Source organism: Tamandua tetradactyla, chromosome 4 (assembly GCF_023851605.1).
Source record: "Tamandua tetradactyla isolate mTamTet1 chromosome 4, mTamTet1.pri, whole genome shotgun sequence".
In the NCBI taxonomy this organism is placed as follows: domain Eukaryota; kingdom Metazoa; phylum Chordata; class Mammalia; order Pilosa; family Myrmecophagidae; genus Tamandua; species Tamandua tetradactyla.
The window spans coordinates 185,167,857-185,182,535 of record NC_135330.1 but is presented as its reverse complement, the minus strand read 5'-3'; positions in this window follow the sequence as shown (position 1 = coordinate 185,182,535).

The following is a 14,679-nucleotide window of genomic DNA, read 5'->3' as shown; positions in this document are numbered from 1 at the left end:
GTGGCTTTGCCATTTTGCTTACCCACTAGTAATGCACAAAGCTTCCTATTTCTCCTTCTTAACACTCACTATTTTCTATTGTTGTTTTTTTAAATAGCCATTCTAGTGGATGAGAACTGGTATCTTATTGTGGTTTTGATTTGCATTTCCCTAATAGCTAATGATGCTGAACATCTTTTCAAGTGCTTACTGGCCATTTGTGTATCTTTGGAGAAATGTCTATTCAAGTCCGTTGTCCATTCATAGTCGGATTTTTTTGTCTTGTAGGAGTTCTTTATAGATTCTGGATATTAAACTTTTATCAGATACATAGTTTCCAAATATTTTCTCTCATTCTTTAGACTTTCTTTTCACTTTCTTGATAATGTCATTATTATTATTTTTATCATCATTATTATTTGAGCAGTTGAATGTTTACATAAAATCATGCAGGAAATACAGTGGTCCCATATAGCCCCCTCTCACACATACAGTTTTCCCTATTAACATTTTACATTAGAATAGTACCTTTATTACAATTGATGAAACATTATTATTACAATTATATATTAACTATAGCACATAGTTTACATTGGGGTTCACTCTTTGTGTCATACAATTCTATGTGTTATTTTTTCTGGTAACTTATATTAACCTGAAATTTCCCATTTTATTCACTTTCAGATACTCAATTCAGTGGTATTTATTACATTCATAAAGTTGTGCCTCTATCACCATCATCTGTTGCTAACACTTTTTTATCACTCCAAGTGGAAACTCTGTACCAATTAAACATTAACTTCCCATTCCCAACACCCACCTGGCCCCTGGTATTCTAGTTTTTGTATTCCAGTTTCTGACTGTAAGAGTTTGCATATTGTGCTTATTTCATATAAGTGAGATCATACATTATCCTTTTGTGTCTGGCTTATTTCACTCAGCATGAAGTCTTCAAGATTCATCCATGTTGTAGCATGCATCAGAACTTCATTCCTTTTGACAAATGGTGGGATAATATTGCATTATATGTTTTGTTGATGGACATCTGGGTTTCTCCTACCTTTCAGCAATTGTGAATAATGCTGCTATGAACGTTGATAATGTCCTGTGATGATATCCCATTTATCTAATTTTTCTTTTGTTGCTGTGCTTTTGGTGTACAATCCATTGACTAATGTAAGAGCCTGAATGTACTTCCCTATGTTTTCTTCTAAGAATTTTATGATTTTAACTCATGTTTAGGTCATTGTTCCATTTTGGATTAATATTTATGTACAATGTGAGATGGGGGAAATTTCATTCTTTTGCATATGAATATCCAGTTTTCCCAGCACCGTTTGTTGAAGAGGCTATTCTTTCTCCATTGAATGAAACTAGTTGCCTTGTCAAAAATCACTGGGCCATAGATGATTAAGTCTATTTCTGAACGCTCAATTCTATTCCATTTGGTCAATATATCTGAACTGCCAGTACCACCAAGTTTGATAACTATAGCTTAGTTAGGTTTTAAAATTGGGAAGCCTGAGCTCTCCAACTTTGTTCTTTTTCAAGATGTTTCTGGCTGTTTGGAGACCCTTCCCAAGTATGAATTTGATGATTGCTTTTTCCATTTCTGCAAAAATAAATCTTCTAGAATTTTGATCAGGATTGTGTTGAATCTTTAGGCAGATTTGGGTAGTATTGACATCTTAAAAATATTAAGTCTTCCAATCCATGAACATGGGATACTTTTCCATTTATTTAAGTGTTTAATATCAGCAACATTTTGTAGTTTTCAGTGGACAAGTCTTTTATATCGCTGGTTAAATTATTCCTAGATATTTTAAATGCTACTATAAATATAATTTTTAAAATTTCCTTTTTAGGTTGTTAATTGCTGGTGTATAGAAACACGAGTGGCTTTTGAGTTTTGATCTTGTACCACACAACTTTGTTTATTAGCTCTGGTAGTTTTCTTGTGGATTCCTTGGTATTTTCTACATAGAGAGTCATGGCATCTGTGAATGAGGAGTTTTACTTCTTCCTTTCTAACTTGGGTGCCTTTTGTTTCTTTTTCATGTCTAATTACTCTGGCTAGAACTTTCAGTATAATGTTGAATTGCAGTGGTGTAAGGGAGTATCCTTGTTTTGTTCCTGACCTTAGGGGGAAAGCTTTCAGTCTTTGACCATTGCGTATGATGTTAGCTGTAGGTTTTTCCTGTATGCCCTGTGTCATGTTGAACACATATGCATTTTAGAAGACTCATTCTACCTACATTATGGAGATTAGATTGAAGGATAAGAATAAAGCAGGAAGACAATTAGGGGCCTTTACAATAATTCAGATGAAATAGAATGATGTTGTTTAAAAGTAGTGAGAAGTGGTTAGACGTCATAGCTATTTATAAAGGAGAATCAATAGTTCTTGGATAACAACTTGATATGGCAAGAGAAGGAGTTAAGGGTAATTTCCAAGTTTCTAGAAAACTTATGGGATTCTAGATGGGTGTATTATGATGCTCTTTCATTAGACAGGGAACACTGTGGTAAAGCAGTTTTGGAAGAGATGATCACAAGCCCACTTTCTGCACCTAAGAAGCAACAAAGGGCCAAAATGAGTCAAGAGGAGCTCAGAAGTGAGATCTGGGCTTGAGGTGTTGACTGGAAAGCAGTTAACCTATAAATGATAATTAAAGCCATGAAGGAATGAGGATACCAATGAAATGAATATAGGGTTAGAAAAGAATTTAGGAAATGAGGCCTACTATAATTTAGGAAATGGTAGAGAAGGAAAGACCTACAAAGGAACTTAAGAAGGAGTGACTAAACTGACAACAAGAAAATAAGCAGACACCAAGAAGGATGCAGTCATGTATATAAATGTGTGCATCGAAAGATATAGATTCTATAGAAATGTATAGAAAATATACATTTTCTATAGACGGTAATTAATATTTTAAAATGTCACCTTATGTGTGAGACTAAAGCAAAAAATGTTTATTTGTTACAAAATATATATTTTGACTAGTGCATTTCCTAATATAACTTATGTAGACAGTTTGCTTGAACACCATAAGTACTTGGAATCTCAGGTAGGACATGCGATTTTGTTGGTTTGTCCAGAGTGATGCTCTGATGAAGCCCAGAGTGATTCGATCAGTGAGTGGAAAAGTATTTGCAAAGCCCCCTTCGGGAAATGGTGAGAACGGGAAGAAATGCAACTTCCCCAAGTTGAATTCTTGATATTCTTACAAGCAGTGTGCACAACCAAAGCTATAGGCTGAGCTCCCAGTCTTGGGGTTTGTTCATATGAAACTTAACCCCACAAAGGATAGGTCAAGTCTACTTAAAATTTAGGCCTAAAAGTCACCCCAAAGAGAGCCTCTTTTGTTGCTCAGAGGTGGCCTCTTTCTCCAGCCAACACAACAAGCAATCTCACCACCCTTTCCCTGTCTACGTGGGACATGATTCCCAGGGGTGTGGATCTTCCTGGCAATGTGGGACAGAAATCCTAGAATGAGCTGAGACTCAGCATCAAGAGATTGAGAAAAACCCTAGAATGAGCTGAGACTTAGCAGCAAGGGATTGAGAAGATCTTCTCAACCAAAAGGGGGAAGAGTGAAATGAGACCAAGTGTCAATGGCTGAGAGATTCCAAACAGAGTCGAGAGGTTATCCTGGAGGTTATTCTTACAGATTAAGTAGATAACATCTTGTTATTCAAGATGTAATGGAGAGGCTGGAGGGAACTGCCTGAAAATGGAGAGCTGTGTTCCAGTAGCCATGTTTCTTGAGGATGATTGAATAATGATATAGCTGTCACATTGTGACTGTGTGATTGTGAAAACCTTGTGTCTGATGCTCCTTTTATCTACCTTGTCAACAAATGAGTAGAACATATGGAGTAAAAATAAATAATAGGGGGAACAAATGCTAAAATAAATTTAGTTTGAAATGCTAGTGATCAAGGAAAGCGAGGGATAAGGGGTATGGTAGGTATAATTTTTTTTTCTTTCCTGTGCTCGTTTTCTTTTTCTGAATTGATGCAAATGTTCTAAGAAATGATGAATATGCAACTGTGTGATGATATTGAGAATTACTGAATATATATGTAGAATGGAATTATATGTTAACGTTTTTGTTTGTTTGTTCTTAATTTTTTTTAATTAATAAATAAATTAAAAAAAAAGACATATACATTTTCTGGACTAGAGTGTTGATTGCACTATTCCCAGTAGTCCCAACTGAAAATGGCCATAAAAATAGGATAGATAAATAAATTGTGGCACAATGGAATATCACACTGCATTTGATATGAGTCATCTACAACAAAAGAATATGGTTGAATGTCAGAAAAATAATGTTAAGTCAAAGATGCCAGATACAAGGGTATATACTGTATGATTTCACTAATATCAAGTACAAAACTAGGCAAAAGTAAACTTGGGAGGTGGAGTGGTGATTAGAAGGAAGCATGAGTGGGCCTCCAGGTGTGTAGAATTTGTTGGCCTAGTTGCCAGTTGCATGCATTCCATCTGTGAAAAGCCATCAGTCTGCATACTCATACTATGTACACTCTTCTTTGTGTTTTTTAAACTTTAATAAAACTTTTTTAAAAATGAGTGATTAACAATATAGAAAGCCACTAGAAGCTATGCAAAAATGTTCATTGGATGAATGAGAGTTTGGAATAGTGCTAGGGACAGATGGAATTGTGACGATGGAGCAGACTGAGGAGTGAGACAGAAAAATAAGCCAATCTGGAGACTTTTTGTAGAAGTTAGGAAAGAAATGTATTGGCAGTTAAAGGAAAGATGGTTGAGGAAGACTTTTTTTGTTTTTGTTTTTTCAGATAAGAAAGCCGGGACTTACCTAAATGTTGACGGAAAGTAGCTAGTATAAAGAAGGAAGTTGAGGATGAATGGAAGGGTTAATGTGAAATAGAAACTGACTTCCTGAGTGATCAAAAGATGGGTAAGACATGAAGCACAAGTGAAAGGCTAAGTGGAGGCCTGTCTCTACCATTGTAATGGAGGATGGGAAAGCACAGGGTTGGCACAAGCAGTTTGCACTCTTGTGTCTGGAGGTTAAGGGTGTCCTCACCACCCCTAAGGTAAAGGAAATAAGATCATCTGCTGAAAGAGAGAAGGGAGGTTGAGTGTGCTGGTTTGAATCTGTTTTGTACCCTCAGAAAAGCCTGTTCTTTTAATCCATCCTTGTGGGTGCAGACCTATTGTGAGTGGGACCTTTTGCTTAAGTTGTTTCCATGGAGATGTGACCCACCTGATTCCAGTGGGTCTTAATCCTTTACTGGAGTCATTTGTGAGAGGATCAAAGACAGTAAAAGCTCAGAGAAGCTAAGAGATGAAATCCAGAGCTTGCCCCAGAGAAGCTTAGAGAAATGCTTAGAGACATTTGGAGACAGACATTGAAACCAGAAGCAGGAAGAAGAATCAGCAGATGTCACCCTACAGAGGAATCCCGCATGTCAGCAGCCTTTCCTCAAAGAAGTTATCTCTCTCGATGCCTTAATTTGGATGCCATTTTAATGGCCTTAATACTGTAAATTGGTAACCTAATAAAACCCTATTGTAAAAGCCAACACACTTTTGGTGTTTTTGCATTTTGGCAGCTTTAGCAAACCAAACACTGAGACTTACAGACAGAATGAGAGTGACAAATGTGTAATAACTACTGTAGAGGTTGAAAGTGAGAACTGACTTGGGAAATTTCAGATTGGCAGGCAGTTTTGAGAACCCACTTGAAGTTAGTGACTATCAAGCCAGGTATCACCGATCTGCCTATTTCTTAACAGCATTTGTTTAGCCTGACTGTGGACATGGAGTAAAATGAACAGGTAGATTAAACAGAGCTGAGATTTTGACAGGCAAATGGGAAGTAAAGACAGAGGTGCAAGAGAAATAAGATGTCTAATGGTAGTGATGAAGTGACTGACTGTGGAATGTAAGATAAAGAAAACAGGAAGTGCAAATGAGAGGGGCTAAGAGGACAAAGTTGGGCTAAAATTTCCAACAAGACTGGAGAACTGTTTGAGAAGTGATTAAGATTGAGATGGAAGGATATTGGTTGTGACCACAGTGAGACTAATGAATTGATTTTTTTAAAAAATTTTATTAATAAAATCAATCAACATAAAATACAAACATTCTAAACATAGGAACATTCCATACTTGGTATGCAATCAATGGCTTACAATATTATCACATAGTTGTATATTCATCACCATGATCATTTCTCTGAACATTTACATCATTCCAGAAAAAGAAAAAAACTCATACATACCATACCCCTCACCGCTACCTCTCATTGACTACTATTTCCCTATACCCAATTTATTTTAACATTTGTTCCCCCTATTATTTATTTACCTTTAATCCATATTTTTTACTCATCTGTCCATACCATAGATAAAAGGAGCATCAGAACAAGGTTTTCACAATCACACAGTCACTTCTGAAAGCTATGTCATTATACAATCATCTTCAAGAAACATGACTACTGGAACACAGCTCTACAGTTTCAGGCATTTCCCTCTAGCCTCTTGAATACACCTTAAACTGAAAACGGGTTATCCATATAATACGTAAGAATAACCACCATGATAACCTCTCAACTGTATTTGAAACTCTCAGCCACTGACACTTTATTTTATCTCATTCCTCTCTTTCCCTTTTAGCCTAGAAGGTTTTCTCAATCCCTCGATGCTGAGTCCTAGCTTGTTTTTGGATTTCTGTCCCATGCTGCCAGGGAGGTTTATGCCACTGGAAGTCATGTCCCACACAGAGAGGGGAAGGGCAGTGAGCCTGCTTGCCATGTTGGCTGAGAGGTAGGCCACATCTGAGGAAAAAGAGGTTCGCTGGGGGTGACTCTTAGGCCTAATTTAAATAGGCTTAGTCTATCCTTTGGGGGATATGTTTCCTATGAGCAAACCCCAAGGTTGAGGGTTCAGCCTATTGATTTTGTTGTCCTCACTGCTTGAGAGAATATCAGGCCTTCTTCATATGGGGAAGTTGAATTTTCCCTCTTTCTCACCATTTCCCCAAGGTGATTTTGCAAATACCTTTTTATTCACTGTTCAAATCACTCTGGGCAAACCTACAAAATCTCATGCCCTACTCAAGGTTCCATGTACTTATGGTGTTCAATTAAACTGTCCATATAAATTATATTAGGAGATGCACTATTCAAAATATAAATTTTGTACCAAATAAACATTTTTTGCTTTAGTCTCACACATAAGTTAATATTTTAAAATATGAATTACCATATATTTTCAACATCCTGCAATATTGACATTCCTTTGTTCTTCCTCATATATAAACATTTTTTAATTTGCACATTTAGTCACTATCCTTGTACACTCCAGGCATTCCTAGAATATACCATCTCAGTCTTTCTCTTCTATCTTTCCTTCTGATTTCATTTGTGCCCCCAACCCTTCTCCCTCTATCATTCTCATATTCAGCTTCATTTAGTGTACTAACATTATTGTATTACAGTTAGGTAGCATTGTGCTATCCATTTCTGAATTTTTAGAATCAATCCTGTTGCACAATCTGTATCCCTCCAGCTTCATTTACATAATATCTACCCTATTTCTATCTCCTGATAGTCTCTGTTCTTAACTGAAATGCTCCAACTTCATTAATTAATGTTAGTTCATATCAGTGAGACCACACAGTATTTGTCCTTTTGTTTCTGGCTAATTTCACTCAGCATAATGTCTTCAAGGCCCATCCATGTTGTTACATACTTCATGACTATTTTCTGTCTTACAGCTGCATAATATTCCATCATATGTATATGCCACAGCTTGTTTAGCCACTCTTCTGTTGATGGAGATTTGGGTTGCTTCCATCTCTTGGCAATTGTAAATAATACTGCTATAAATAGTGGTGTGCAAATGTCCATTTGTGTCCTTGCCCTCATGTCCTCTGAGTAGATACCTACAATGGTATTGCCGGATCATATGGTAATTCTATATTTAGCTTCCTGAGGAACCGCCAAACTGTCTTCCACAGCAGTTGTACCATTTGACATCCCTACCAACCGTGGATAAGTGTGCCTCTTTCTCCACATCCTCTCCAGCACTTGTCATTTCTGTTTTATTGATAATGGCCATTCTGGTGGGTGTGAGATCTCTCATTATAGTTTTGATTTGCATTTCCCTAATAGCAAGGAAAGTTCAGCCTCTTTTCATGCGCCTTTTGGCCAGTTGTATTTCCTCTTCTGAGAAGTGTCTGTTCATGTGTTTTGCCCATTTTGTAATTGGGTTGTTTGTCTTTTTGTTGTTGAGTTGAACAATCTCTTTATATATTCTGGATACTAGACCCATATCTGATATATCATTTCCAAAAATTTTCTCCCATTGTGTATGCTGTCTTTTTATTTTCTTGACAAAGTTCTTTGATGCAAAGAAGTATTTGATTTTGAGGAGTTTCCATTTATCTATTTCTTTCTTCAATGCTCGTGCTTTGGGTGTAAGATCTAGGAAACCACCTCCTATTATAAGATTTATAAGATATTTCCCTACATTTTCTTCTAAACATTTTATGGTCTTACATCTAATGTTTAGGTCTTTGATCCACTTTGAGTTAATTTTTGTATAGGTGTGAGATATGGATCCTGTTTCATTTTTTTGCATATGGATATCCAGTTCTCCAAGCACCATTTATTGAAGAGACTGTTCTGTCCCAGGTGAGTTGGCTTGACTGCCTTATCAAAGATCAATTGTCCATAGATGAGAGGGTCTATATCTGAACACTCTATTTGATCCATTGGTCAGTATATCTATCTTTATGCCAGTACCATGCTGTTTTGACCATTGTAGCTTCATAATATGCCTTAAAGTCAGGTAATGTGAGGCCTCCAACTTCATTTTTCTTTCTCAGGATATTTTTTAACTATTTGGGGCACCCTGCCCTTCCAGACAAATTTGGTTCTGCAAAGTAAGTTTTTTGGGATTTCAATTGGTATTGCATTGAATCTATAAATCAATTTGGGTAGAATTTACATCTTAACTATATTTAGTCTTCCAGTTGATGAACATGGCATGCCCTTCCATTTATTTAGATCTTCTGTGATTTCTTTAGTAATTTCTCATATTTTTCTTTGTACAAGACTTTTGTATCCTTAAATTTATTCCTAAATATTTTATTCTTTTGGTTGCAATTGTAAATGGAATTTTTTTCTTGATTTCTCCCTCAGAAATTTATACACTTGTTCATTACTAGTGTATAGAAACACTACAGATTTTTGAATGTTGATCTTGTAACCTGCCACTTCACTGTACTCATTTATTAGCTCTGGTAGTTTTGCTGTGGATTTTTCAGGGTTTTTGACATATAGTATCATATCATCTGTAAACAGTGAGAGTTTTACTTCTTCCTTTCCAATTTTGATGCCTTCTATTTCTTTTTCTTGTCTGATTGCTCTGGCTAGAACTTCCAACATAATGTTGAATAAAAATGGTGATAGTGGACATCCTTATGTTTCTGATCTTAGGGGGAAAGTTTGAGGATGATGTTAGCTGTAGCCTTTCATATATTCCGTTTATCATATTGAGGAAGTTCCCTTCTATTTCTATCCTTTGAAGTGTTTTCATCAAGAAAGGATGTTGAATTTTGTCAAATGCCTTTTCTGCATCAATCGAGATGATCATGTGGTTTTCTGCTTTGATTTGTTGATATGGTGTATTACATTAATTGACTTTCTTATGTTGAACAATCCTTGCATATCTGGAATGAATCCTACTTGGTCATGGTGTATACTTCTTTTAATGTGCTGTTGAATTCGATTTGCAAGAATTTTGTTGAGGATTTTTGCATCTATATTCATTAGAGAGATTGGTCTGCAATTTTCTTTTTTTGTAGTATCTTTGTCTGGCTTTGGTATGAGGGTGATGTTGGCTTCATAGAATGAGTTAGGTAGCTTTCCCTCCTCTTCAGTTGTTTTGGAGAGTTTGAGTAGGGTTGGTACTAATTCTTTCTTGAATGTTTGGTAGAATTCACATTCAAAGCCATCCGGTCCTGGACTTTTCTTTTCTGGGAGCTTCCTAATGACTAATTCAATTTATTTACTTGCGATTTGTTGAGTTCGTCTATTTCTCATTGAGTCAATGTTGGTTGTTCATGCCTTTCAAGGAATTTCATCTAAGTTGTCTAGTTTATTAGACATAAAGTGGTTCATAGTATCCTCTCTTTACCTCCTTTATTTCTGTGGGGTCAGTTGTTATACCTCCTCTTCCATTTCTGATTTTATTTATTTGCATCTGCTCTCTTCTTCTTGTGCCTCGCTAAGGTTCCAAAAGTCTTACTGATTTTCTCATAGAACCAACTTCTGGTTTTGTTGATTTTCTCGATTGTTTTCATGTTCTCAAATTCATTTATTTATGCTCTAATCTTTGTTATTTCTTTCCTTTTGCTTGCTTTGGGGTTAATTTGCTGTTCTTTCTCTTGTTCTTCCAAGTGAACAGTTAATTCCTCAATTTTTGTTCTTTTTTGATATAGGCACTTAGGGCAATAAACTTCCCTTTTAGCACTGCCTTTGCTGCATCCCATAAGTTTTGATATGCTGTGTTTTCATGTTCATTTGCTTTGAGATATTTACTGGTTTCTTTTGTAACTTCTTCCTTGACCCACTTCTGTTTAAGAGTGTGTTGTTGAGCCTCCATATTTGTGGATTTTCTGGCCCTCTATTATTGATTTCCAACTTCATTCCTTTATGATCTGAGAAAGTTTTTTGTATGACTTCAATCTTTTAAAATTTATTGAGATTTGCTTTGTGACCCAGCATATGGTCTATCCTTGAGAATGATCCATGAGCACTTGAAAAAAAGGTGTATCCTGTTGTTGTGGGATGTAATGTTCTATAAATGTCTGTTAAGTCTAGTTTGTTTATTGTATTATTCAACTTCTCTGTTTCTTTATTGATCCTCTGTCTAGATGTTCTATCCATTGATAAGAGCGGGGAATTGAAGTCTCCAACTATTATGATAGATGTGTCTATTTCTCTTTTCAGTGTTTGCCTTATGTATTTTTTAGCACTCTGGCTCGGCGCATATTTATGATTGTTATATCTTCTTGTTGAATTATTCCTTTTATTAATACATTGTGTCCTTCTTTGTTTCTTTTAATTGTTTTACATTTGAAGTCTAATTTATTGGACATAAGTATAGCTACTCCTGATCTTTTCTGATTGTTGTTTGCATGAAATATCTTTTCCCAACCTTTCACTTTCAACCAATGTTTATCTTTGGGTCTAAAATTTGTCTCCTGTAGATAGATAGCATATAGATGGGTTCTGCTTTTAATCCATTCTGCCAGTCTATGCTTTTGATTGGGGAGTTTAATCCATTAACATTTAGTGTTATTATTGCAAGGGCAGTAATTTCTGCTGCCATTTTGTCTTTTGGATTTTGTATGTCATATCTAACTTTTCTTTCTTTTTACATTTACTGGTAGTCTTCATTTTTACACTCTTCTCCATATCTCTCTCCTGTCTTTTCCTATCTGTCTCTAGTGCTCCCTTTAGTATTTCTTGCAGAGTATTTCTTGGTCACAAACTGTGATTTTTTGTCTAAAAATGTTTAATTTCCCCCTCATTTTAAAAAAAAATTTTTTTTATTAATCAAAAAAAAGAAAAGAAATTAACACAACATTTAGAAATCATTCCATTCTACACATGCACTCAGTAATTCTTAGTATCATCACATAGATGTATGATCATCATTTCTTAGTACATTTGCATCGATTTAGGAAAAGAACTAGCAAAACAGCAGAAAAAGATATAGAATGTTAATATAGAGAAGAGAATTAAAATAATAATACTAATAAAAATATATATATATAAAAAGGAAAAAGAAAAAACAAAAACAAAAGATACAAACAAACAAACAAAAAAACAAAAAACTATATTTCAGGTGCAGCTTCATTCAGTGTTCCAACTTAGTTACATTACACTTAGGTATTATTGTGCTGTCCATTTTTGAGTTTTTGTATCTAGTCCTGTTGCACAGTCTGTATCCCTTCAGCTCCAATTACCCATTATCTTACCCTGTTTCTCACTCCTGCTGGTCTCTGTTACCAATGATATATTCCAAGCTGATTCTCAAATGTCGGTTCACATCAGTGGGACCATACAGTATTTGTCCTTTAGTTTTTGGCTAGACTCACTCAGCATAATGTTCTCTAGGTCCATCCACGTTATTACATGCTTCATAAGTTTAGTCTGTCTTAAAGCTGCATAATATTCCATCATAGGTACACCACAGTTTGTTTAGCCACTCGTCTGTTGATGGACATTTTGGCTGTTTCCATCTCTTTGCAATTGTAGATAATGCTGCTATAAACACTGGTGTGCAAATGTCCGTCTGTGTCTTTGCCCTTAAGTCCTTTGAGTAGATACCTAGCAGTGGTATTGCTGGGTCATAATCCATTCTGCCAGTCTATGTCTTTTGATTGGGGAATTCAGTCCCTTAACATGTAGTGTTATTACTGTTTGGGTAATACTTTCCTCTACCATTTTGCCTTTTGTATTATATATATCATATCTGACTTTCCTTCTTTCTACACTCTTCTCCATACCTCTCTCTTCTGTCTTTTTGTATCTGACTCTAGTGCTCCCTTTAGTATTTCTTGCAGAGCTGGTCTCTTGGTCACAAATTCTCTCAGTGACTTTTTGTCTGAGAATGTTTTAATTTCTCCCTCATTTTTGAAGGATAATTTTGCTGGATATAGAAGTCTTGGTTGGCAGTTTTTCTATTTAGTAATTTAAATATATCATCCCACTGTCTTCTAGCTTCCATGGTTTCTGCTGAGAAATCTACACATAGTCTTATTGGGTTTCCCTTGTATGTGACAGATTGTTTTTCTCTTGCTGCTTTCAAGATCCTCTCTTTCTCTTTGACCTCTGACATTCTAACTAGTAAGTGTCTTGGAGAACACCTATTTGGGTCTATTCTCTTTGGGGTGCGCTGCACTCTTGGATCTGTAAATTTAGGTCTTTCATAAGAGTTGGGAAATTTTCAGTGATAATTTCTTCCATTAGTTTTTCTCCTCCTTTTCCCTTCTCTTCTCCTTCTGGGACACCCACAACACGTATATTTGTGCGCTTCATATTGTCATTCAGTTCCCTGAATCCCTGCTCAAGTTTTTCCATTCTTTTCCCTATAGTTTCTGTTTCTTTTTGGAATTCATATGTTCCATCCTCCAGTTCACTAATTGTAGCTTCTGTCTCTTTAGATCTACCATTGTAGGTATCCATTGTTTTTTCCATTTTTTCTTCTTTGTCCTTCACTCCCATAAGTTCTGTGATTTGTTTTTTCAGATTTTCTATTTCTTCTTTTTGTTCAGCCCATGTCTTCTTCATGTCCTCCCTCAATTTATTGATTTGGTTTTTGAAGAGTTTTTCCATTTCTGTTCATATATTCAGCATTATTGTCTCAGCTCCTGTATCTCATTTGAACTATTGGTTTGTTCCTTTGACTGGGCCATATCTTCAATTTTCCGAGCGTCATCCATTATTTTCTGCTGGTGTCTGGGCATTTGATCAGATTTCCCTGGGTGTGGGACCCGGCTGGTTGAAAGGTTTTTCTGTGAAATCTCTGGGCTCTGTTTTTCTTTTCCTGCCCAGTACGTGGCACCCGTGGCGCTCGTCTGTCTGCAGGTCCCACCAGTAAAAGATGCTGTGGCTCCTTTAACTTGCCAATCCGAATCTCGCAGTGGGCCCGGGAAACCGCGCGTGGAGGGGGGGTCGCCGGCCGCCGTGGCTTGGGGGAGTGCTGGTCCAAATTGCCCAGCTGGCCCGAGACGCCAAGCGTGGCGGGAGGGCCCCACTATCCAATGTTCCCAGTCAGACCGGGGAGCTATGTGCATGGAGGGGACCCCAGTTGCCAGCCGCCCCAGCCGGGAAAACGCGTGCCCCTTGGGTATCTCACCGCAGCGGATTCTCCCTGCCCGTTCAGCCATTCCAGAATGGGGTACGCTGTCTTTTTGGTCTCTGTCGTGGCTCCGGGAGCTGTTTCATATTGTTTCTGTTTCTTTAGTTGCTGTTCTGGAGGAGGAACTAAGACCCACGCGTCTTACTAAGCCACCATCTTCTCCCGAAGTCTTCCCCCTCATTTTTGAAGGACAATTTTGCTGGATATAGAATTCATGGTTGATAGTGTTTTCTTTTAGTATCTTAAATACATCATGCCACTGTTTTCTCACCTCCATGGTTTCTGCTGAGAAATCTATGCATAGTCTTATTGGGCTTCCCTTGCATGTGATGGATTGCTTTTCTCTTGCTACTTTCAAAATTCTCTCTTTCTCTTTGGCATCTGGCATTCTGATTAGTAAGTGTCTTGGACACTTGGAGTACATCTGTTTGGATCTATTCTCTTTGGGGTATGCTGCACTTCTTGGATCTGTAATTTTAAGTCTTTCATAAGAGTTGGGAAATTTTCAGTGATAATTTCCTCCATTAGTTTTTATCCTCCTTTTCCCTTCTCTTCTCCTTCTGGGACACCCATCATATGTGTATTCATGTGCTTTATGTTGTCATTCAGTTCCCTGAGTTCCTGCTCAGTTTTTCCATCTTTTCCCTCTGTTTTCTTTTGCTTGTTGGATTTCAGATGTCCTATCTCCCAGATCACTAATCCTATCTTTTGCCTCTTGAAATCTAACATTGTAGGTTTCCATTGTTTTTTTCATCTCTTCTA